This window comes from Triticum aestivum, chromosome 2A (genome assembly GCF_018294505.1).
Source record: "Triticum aestivum cultivar Chinese Spring chromosome 2A, IWGSC CS RefSeq v2.1, whole genome shotgun sequence".
Lineage (NCBI taxonomy): Eukaryota > Viridiplantae > Streptophyta > Magnoliopsida > Poales > Poaceae > Triticum > Triticum aestivum.
This window is the reverse complement of record NC_057797.1, coordinates 496,988,833-496,997,761: the sequence shown is the minus strand read 5'-3', so window position 1 is coordinate 496,997,761 and position 8,929 is coordinate 496,988,833.

The following is an 8,929-nucleotide window of genomic DNA, read 5'->3' as shown; positions in this document are numbered from 1 at the left end:
CTTGGGTTGACTCTTGGCAATCCCAATCTTCACCTTTTTCACCATAGCATCAAGAAGCTGGGCTTGGCGAATCTGGTCTTCCAAGGTAGGAGAGACTTGAAGGTTGGCGAGGAAACCTTGAGGAACAACTTGCAGATTAAGTTTGCGGAAAGCTTCACAAAGCTCGGGTTGATAAGGCTTGAGAATCAGACTGTTGCAGTAAGCTTTCCTGCTCAATGCGTCAGCAATCACATTGGCCTTGCCTGGAGTATACTCGATACTCGGATTATACTCTTGAATCATTTCGACCCATCGAGTTTGCCTGAGGTTGAGATTAGGCTGAGTGAAGATGTACTTGAGACTCTTGTGATCAGTGAAAATGTCCACTTTTCTTCCCAATAGAAGATGTCTCCAAGTCAAAAGAGCATGCACAACTGCCGCCAACTCGAGATCATGAGTGGGGTAGTTCTTCTCATTAGGCTTCAACTGGCGAGAGGTATAAGCAACAACTTTCTTCTCTTGCATCAATACTGCGCCAAGACCTTGGAGAGAGGCATCACAAAAGACCTCGTACGGCTTGGATTCATCAGGCGGAGTCAGAACTGGAGCAGTGATCAATTTCTCTTTCAAAGTGTTGAAAGCAATGTCACACTCCGGAGACCAAACGTACTTGACGTGCTTCTGGAGAAGATTAGAGAGAGGCTTCGCGATCTTAGAAAAGTTTTCAACGAATCTTCGGCAATAGCTTGCGAGACCGAGGAAGCTACGGAGTTGCTTCACGTTCTGAGGAGGTTCCCAATTCACAATTGCAGACACCTTCTCAGGATTCACGGCAATGCCCTTGGCAGAGATGATATGACCAAGATAAAGAACCTCATCGAGCCAAAATTCACACTTGGAGAACTTGGCGTAGAACTGATGTTCTCTGAGCTTATCAAGAACCAAACGCAAGTGCTTGGCATGATCTTCCTTGTTCTTCGAGAAAACCAGAATGTCGTCGAGATAGACCAAAACGAAGTCATTGGTGTAGGCGTTGAAGATGAAGTTCATCATGCGAGAGAACGTCGGAGGAGCGTTGACGAGGCCAAAAGACATGACAGTGTATTCATATGAACCAAAGCTTGTCCTGAAAGCCGTCTTGGGAATATCTTGCTCACGGATTCGAATCTGATGATAACCCATACGGAGATCAAGCTTGGAGAATACTTGGGCACCTTTGAGTTGTTCGAACAGCTCATTGATGTTGGGAAGTGGGTATTTGTTCTTGATGGTCTTCTTGTTCAATGGACGGTAATCAACACAAAGTCGGTCCGTTCCATCCTTCTTCTTCACAAAAAGAACACCACAACCCCACGGAGAAGAACTAGGCCGGATGAGACCCATTTTCTCTTGAATATCGAGTTGCTTCTTCAGCTCCTTCAACTCTTCAGGTCCGAGCTTGTAAGGACGTTTGCACACAGGTTCCGTGCCAGGCTCAAGATCAATAACGAATTCAACTGGCCGGTGCGGAGGCATTCCTGGAAGCTCTTCTGGAAAGACGTCTTGATATTCGCAAGCGACTGGAATTTGCGAGATGGCATCCAATTCACCCTTCTCATTGAGAGAAAACAGACGAATGGTATCATCATGAGCGGCAAAGACAATTACATCCTCAGACGAATGAGTCAATTGAATCTGCCTGGCTGCACAATCAAGCTGAGCCTTGTGCTTAGAAAGCCAATCCATTCCGAGAATAAGATCAATATCCGAGTTACCAAGAACCATTGGGGAAGAAAGGAACTTGTAGTCACCCAAGGTGATAGTAACATCTGGCACCTCCAGACTTGCACTTAAACGTTTGCCAGGAGAAATGATATCCATTTGCTTACCCAAATGAGAAGAAACGAACTCATGCTTGGTAAAAAATGGCTTTGACATGAAACAATGTGATGCACCCGTGTCAAAAAGAACTCTTGCAGGAATATCATTAACAGGAAGGTTACCCATGATCACATCTGACGAATCCTCTGCCTGAGCTGCATTCATCAAGTTGACCTTGGCGTGCTTGGGGTTATGCTTGACCACAGCTGTACTTGCCGATCTGACAGGAGGAGGAGGAGGAAGACGCCTCTGGTTGAAACACTTGTTGGCATAGTGACCCTTCTGTTGGCACTTGTTGCACGTGACCTCTGAAAGCGGACGGTGATACGGAGCACTCGATCTTGGAGCTTGAGACGAAGTCTTGTTCTGAAAGCCAGGGTTGGGTGGGTGGGAAGAACCACTGCCACCTTTGCTCTTCTGCTGATACGGCTGACGGAACGGAGGAGGAGGAAGCCAATACTTCTGCTGCTTGGCCACTTGAGTAGAGGAAGAAGGAGTAACATCTCTGACTCGCTTCTTGGAAGCATCACACCTCAACTGAGCAGCCTCTTGCTTCAGTGCCATGTTGTAGAACTCATCGTATCTCAAGGGCTCAAAGAGAACAAGAGCGAGCTGAATTTCTTCTCTGAGACCACCCCTGAACTGGTATATCATGCTCTTCTCATCAGGGACGTCCTGCTTGGCAAAGCGGGCGAGCTTCTGGAACAACTTGTTGTAGTCATAGACAGACAAAGAGCCTTGCTTCAGGTTGCGGAATTCCTCACGCTTGCTTTCAACCACGCTCTGGGGAATATGATGAGCTCGGAAATCTCGACGGAAATCATCCCAAGTGATAACACGTCCACCTCTGGAATCCTTGTACTGCTGGAACCATTCTGCAGCTTGATCTTTGAGTTGGAAGGAAGCGAACTTAACAAAGTCCTCAGGCCTGACGTTACTGCACTCGAAATGCTTGCACAGATCCACAAGCCAATCGTCAGCATCGGTTGCCTCAACACAATTGCTGAAAGTCTTTGGCCCGTTAGCAAGGAACTGGTTGAGTGTAGCAAAGTGATTCTGATTGCTGCCTTGATTCCCTTGGTTGCCTTGATTGCGCTCTTGAAGAATTTGCATGATCAACTGTGTGTTTGCATTGGTTGCGGCCATCACAGCTTGCCATGCCTCCGGAGGAGGTGGAGGTGGTGGCGGATCAGGATTCGGAGTCGTGCGCGTTGGAGGAGCCATCCTGAAGAGGTTGACCACCATTAGCACATTGATAGACAAATATTGAAGCTGAATCCAACGGAATGAAAATTGCAACATATAGTCTTCACATCCGAACAAAATGAACGAATGCATTCCTCTTGAAATGGTCACATATCCATAAATTGAGAAGCCACGTAGAATTAAGGTAGAGAAATAAATCAACAAGGTACGGATCAAGAACGAATAATCGGTAAGAAATCCCAATCTCAAACCAATATCCGTGGAAGAAGAACTAGAGCTACTAGAATTCCCACCTATGAAACTCCCGAACCTTTCCGGTTATGCAATCAGGTGTTGGGGATACAGGGGAAGCATAATATCTCACCCAAACTAGCAAATCCTACATCCAGCTGTATCCATCCTTCAACACATAACCAAGAAACCTTCGGAAACCATCTACCTCAACCTTCGAAAAGCATCCGTTATACAAGTTATGGCGATACTCCCGAACTCCCGCCCCAGTACTGGGTGGCGTCGAGGTTATCTCACCAACGAACTGCATAAAAGAGATTTTCGATGTCGGCGTACTAAACTCAGGTATTCCAGAACTGCAACGATAAAATTATGATGACAACACCTCAGAGCTCAACTCCCCGGGACACTTCCACTAAACCCCTGACAGGAGGCACCAAGACAATGTTCTCATCATAAAACCATCGGAACGATTCCAAGATACCCGCGTGATCCTAAAATTTTTTTAGTGAAATTTGAGAAGAGAAGAGTCAAAACTCTACGTCAGGATGCCTTACCAGAGCGATGAGGAGACTGGGAAGTAAAAAGAATTCCTAAACTCTCCGATATATAATTCCTAAATGACTCAAAACATTTTTCTAGACACAACTCGGCCGCTAAAACGATCAAGCAATGGGGCTCCTAAGGTCGGGGAAGGCTCTGATTACCAACTTGTAACACCCTCGATGCGACTATATCTCCCACGTGTCGAGGCACGACTTAGAGGCATAATCGCATTGAAGGCATATGTCGCAAGTTAGGCAATCTTCACAACATCCCATGTAATATAAATAATAAAGGGGAGATAACATAGTTGGCTTACACTCGCCACGTCAATCAAGTACATAAATAACATTACATCATCCAAACACTCATGGCCCGACTACGGCGCCAAAATAAAAGAGAACCCAACATGCGACACGGTCCCGATCACCCCCAACTGGGCACCACTACTGATCATCGGGAAAGGAAACATAGTAACGTTGAGAGTCTTCGTCGAACTCCCACTTGAGCTCATACGCGTCTCCTGGAGCGGAATCATCAGGCCCTGCATCTGGTGTAATAGTAATCTGTGAGCCACAGGGACTCAGCAATCTCGCACCCTCGCGATCAAGACTATTTAAGCTTATAGGTATGGCAAGGTAAATATATGTGGAGCTGCAGCAAGCGACTAGCAAGTATGGTGGCTAACTTATTCGCAAAAGAGAGCGAGAAGAGGAGGCAAAGCGCGAGCGAGAAACTAGAGAGCAACCTGCGCAAACATTACTCCAACACCGTGTCCGCTTCCCGGACTCCGCCGAGAAGAGGCCATCACGGTAACACACTCAGTTGATTCATTTTAATTAAGTTAAGGTTCAAGTTATCTACAACCGTACATTAACAAATTCCCATCTGCCCATAACCGCGGGCACGGCTTTCGAAAGTTGAAATCCCTGCAGGGGAGTCCCAACTTAGCCCATGACAAGCTCTCACGGTCAACGAAGGAATAGACCTCCTCCCAAGACGTTCCGATCAGACTCGGTATCTCGGTTACTTCAAGACACTTCGACAGGTTAAAACAAGACCAGCAACACCGCCCGAATGTGCCGAAAAATCCCGATAGGAGCTGCACATATCTCGTTCTCAGGGCACACTCAGATAGGTCAAGCTACGAGTAAAACCAACCCTCGAGTTTCCCCGAGGAGGCCCCGCAGGCTGCCCGGTTCGGACCAACACTCAGAGGAGCACTGGCCCGGGGGGGGGTTAAAATAAGATGACCCTCGGGCTCCGGTAACCCAAGGGAAAAAGAGGCTAGGTGGCGAATGGTAAAACCAAGGTTGGGCATTGCTGGAAAAGCTTTAATCAAGGCGAACTATCAAGGGGTTCCCATTATAACCCAACCGCGTAAGGAACGCAAAATCCGGGAACATAACACCGATATGACGGAAACTAGGGCGGCAAGAGTGGAACAAAACACTAGGTGAGAGGCCGAGCCTTCCACCCTTTACCAAGTATATAGATGCATTAAGATAACAAGATAATATAATGATATCCCAACAAGTAAATAAATGTTCCAACAAGGAACGGCCTTCCAATCTTCACCTGCAACTAGCAACGCTATAAGAGGGGCTGAGCAAAGCGGTAACATAGCCAATCAACGGTTTGCTAGGACAATGGTGGGTTAGAGGTTTGACATGGCAATTTGGGAGGCTTGAAAGCAAGTGGTAGGCATCGTAGCATTGGCATAGCAAAAGAGCGAGCAAACTAGCATAGCAAAGATAGTAGTGATTTCGAGGGTATGATCATCTTGCCTGCACAGTTGTCAGAGTTGACTGGATCCTCGAAAGCAAACTCAACGGGCTCCTCGTTAGCGAACTCGTCTCCCGGCTCTACCCAAACAAGACAAACAAGCAACAAGGACACAATCAACCACGTGCAAGGACTCAAACAATATGATGCAATGATGATATGCTATGCGGGATGCGATGCGGGATGCAAAATGCAAGATATGACAGGAAATGCATGAACCTGGCCTCAACTTGGAAATCCAAGTGTGCCACTGGAAAGATGAGATGAAATCGCTTGAAAACGATATAAAGAACGCCGGAATCGGAGTTACGGTTTGGAAATGGCAAGCGATTCAAATATGACACCGGTCTGCGATTTACAGCAAGTAGCCATCTAAATGCAATGAGATGAACATGCTACAGCACCAAACATGACAACAAAATACATGGCAGGGATGCATTCAAGATGCTTAACAAAAGTCTAGCACTGAGCTACGGCCAATTCATCCATTAACAGGTTCAAACAAGCATGGCAAAAATGCATATGGCAAACAGATCTCAGACTTAGTGAAATTAACACTTGTCTGGAATTTCAGATCAGGTAGCCCTCTTCGGAGCAACAAAACTACATGCTACAGGACCTGAACATGGCAAAGTAAAGCATGGCATGGAGCTACTCAAAGAGCTTAACAAAAGTCCCTTAGTGACCTTGAGCCAAAAGGGATCAGAAAATACAATTGCAAGCATGTGAACATAGCAAAAACATAATCAGTTTTCAGACTTAGTGAAAACTGGCACATGCTGAAATATAACTCAAGTAGGCATGTTCACGAGCTCGATGCACTCACTACGGTGCAAGTCATGGCAAGACAAGCATACATCCATCAAGAAGGCACAAAATGCAAGCTAGACATGGCAAGAACAATAGCATAGCATGCACGGATCAACTACAACGTCATCGGAAAAATTGCAAACAAGTTGACAATCTGCCCAGATTCACAAAGTAGCAAAAGTAGCGCTCGATTGACTCAAGCTAGGGTGCTCCATAATTGCAAACAAAGGCATGGATGGATATAGCACTATAATAATAACAAAACATCCTTACTGATCATCCTCAAAGGAGGCACGGATCAATAGGAAACAACATGAACATATGGCATCATGAGATAAATAGCTCAAGGACTTAGTGGAAATGCTAAGTCCCTGAAAATAGAATTAACAAGTGCACCACTTGGCAAGTTTGTGCTAGTCACCACACACATCACAAAAATACATGGGTTGCACCTCTAGAAAGATGACAAAACCCTTAACAAAACATATGTAGAGCATCAGGGCATATCATGCACACATTAATCATGGCAAAAATGACAAAAACCTAAATGGAGCAGCAGATCTGACAATAATCTCAAGTAGCCCTCTTCTAACAGCATTTCGGGCATCAAGATGAACTCAAATGAAAATGATGCAGTGGAATGAAATGGTGTACTCTCTGAGGTGAACATTTTGATATGCTATATGCATGAATCGGAGCTACGGATGCAAAGTTACGGGGCTATGAACAGGGGCACTTGGATCTGGAATTTTAGGGACTTAGACGAAATTTACCACCTGATCTAGGGTTGACCCAGCACGCATATCGAGGCGGAGGTGCGCACTGTTCACCAGCGGGGATGGAGCTCGCCGGAGCCGGCGTTGAGGAGGGAGGAGGCGGCCGGAGGGTGCGGCGTCGGCGCGGAGATCCGCGGGGCGGCGGCGGCTTGGCGGTGGCGTGGCCGGGAGGCGCGGGGCGGCGTGGCGAGGCCGGTGCGGCGGCCGGAGGTGGCGGGGCCGGCGAGGAGCTGCGGCGGGGCGGCGATGGAGGAGAGGAGAAGGGCGCGGATGCGCGGCGGCGGAGGGAGTGGGCCGCGGGGGCCCAACGCGGGCTGCCCAGGCCGGCGGCGGGGGCGGTGCGGCGGCGCCACGTGGCGGGCACCTATTGGCCCGGGGCGGCGGCGGCGGAGCGTCCGGTCATGTCCGGCCCGGCAGTTTTCGTCCGGCGGCGCGAGGGGTTGGATCTAGGGTTTGGACGAGGGGGGGTCCGGATTTCAGGGAAGGGGTATAGTTTTATAGGTAGAGGGAGATAGGAGAGTCCAAATGAGGTGCGGTTTTCGTCCACACGATCGTGATCGAACGCTCTAGATGATGGAGCAGAGTTAGGTGGGTTTTGGGCCAAATTGGAAGGGTGTTGGGCTGCAACACACACGAGGCCTTTTCGGTCCCTCGGTTAACCGTTGGAGTATCAAACGAAGTCCAAATGATACGAAACTTGACAGGCGGTCTACCAGTAGTAAAACAAGGCCGCTTGGCAAGTCTCGGTCCAATCCAGAAATTTTTAATCCCCACACACGAAAGAAACGTAGAAATGACCACCGAAGGAGAACGAAGCGCCGTAATGCAAAACGGACAATGGGGAAAATGCTCGAATGCATGAGACGAACACGTATGCAAATGCAATGCACATGATGACATGATATGACATGCATGACAACGACAACAACACACGGAGACAAAACCCGAACCCGAGGAAATAAATATAACTTAATGCCGGAAACGGCAAGAGTTGGAGTACAAATTGGGAAAGTTACATCCAGGGTGTTACACGTCAGCCCCGGGGCAGGTGGGGGGCAAGGGGAGGAGGAGGAGGGGGAAGGGGAGGAGGAGGGTCGGGGGGCGTATGGTGCTGCGTCGCTGCTCGGCGCCGACGGTGAGGAGGAAGGCGAAGACGTTGAGGGTCAGGGCGGTGGGGGTGGGGGCGCTGGGGCGGCGGGGGCGGCGGGGGTGGAGTCCGGCGGGGGTCGGGGCGGCGGCGTCGTGGGTCTGGCGAGGGAGAGAGGGACGAATGGGATCTGACGAGGGAGAGGGAGGACTTAGCTATAGGGGGGAGCTTACTAATGGCGCACCACGCGTCTGTGCGCCATTAGAAATCGTTTTTTAGATAGCAATGGCGCACCCACCGCCGGTGCGCCATTAGAAATCTTTTTTTACATAGCAATGGCGCACCACCAGGCCGGTGCGCCATTAGTCTTTTTTTTTAATAAATGAATATGAACATGAAACAGTAATCCATGCATTTAAATAATTATTGTGTATTTGTATTCTGATAAATATTTGTTAGTTATTATGCTTGATTTATAGAATGATTGAAACTAGTTTAGTGGGTAAACCAAGTTATGATTTATTTGTGGTGATGTTATAAATAATTTTTTTTATGAATGTTAGTAATTGTTTAAAGGTTTGTTCTTGCATACATAATTTGACTAGAGCGGGGGAGGGTGCCGGGGGTGCTCTTCGGCGGCGGTGGAGCGGGG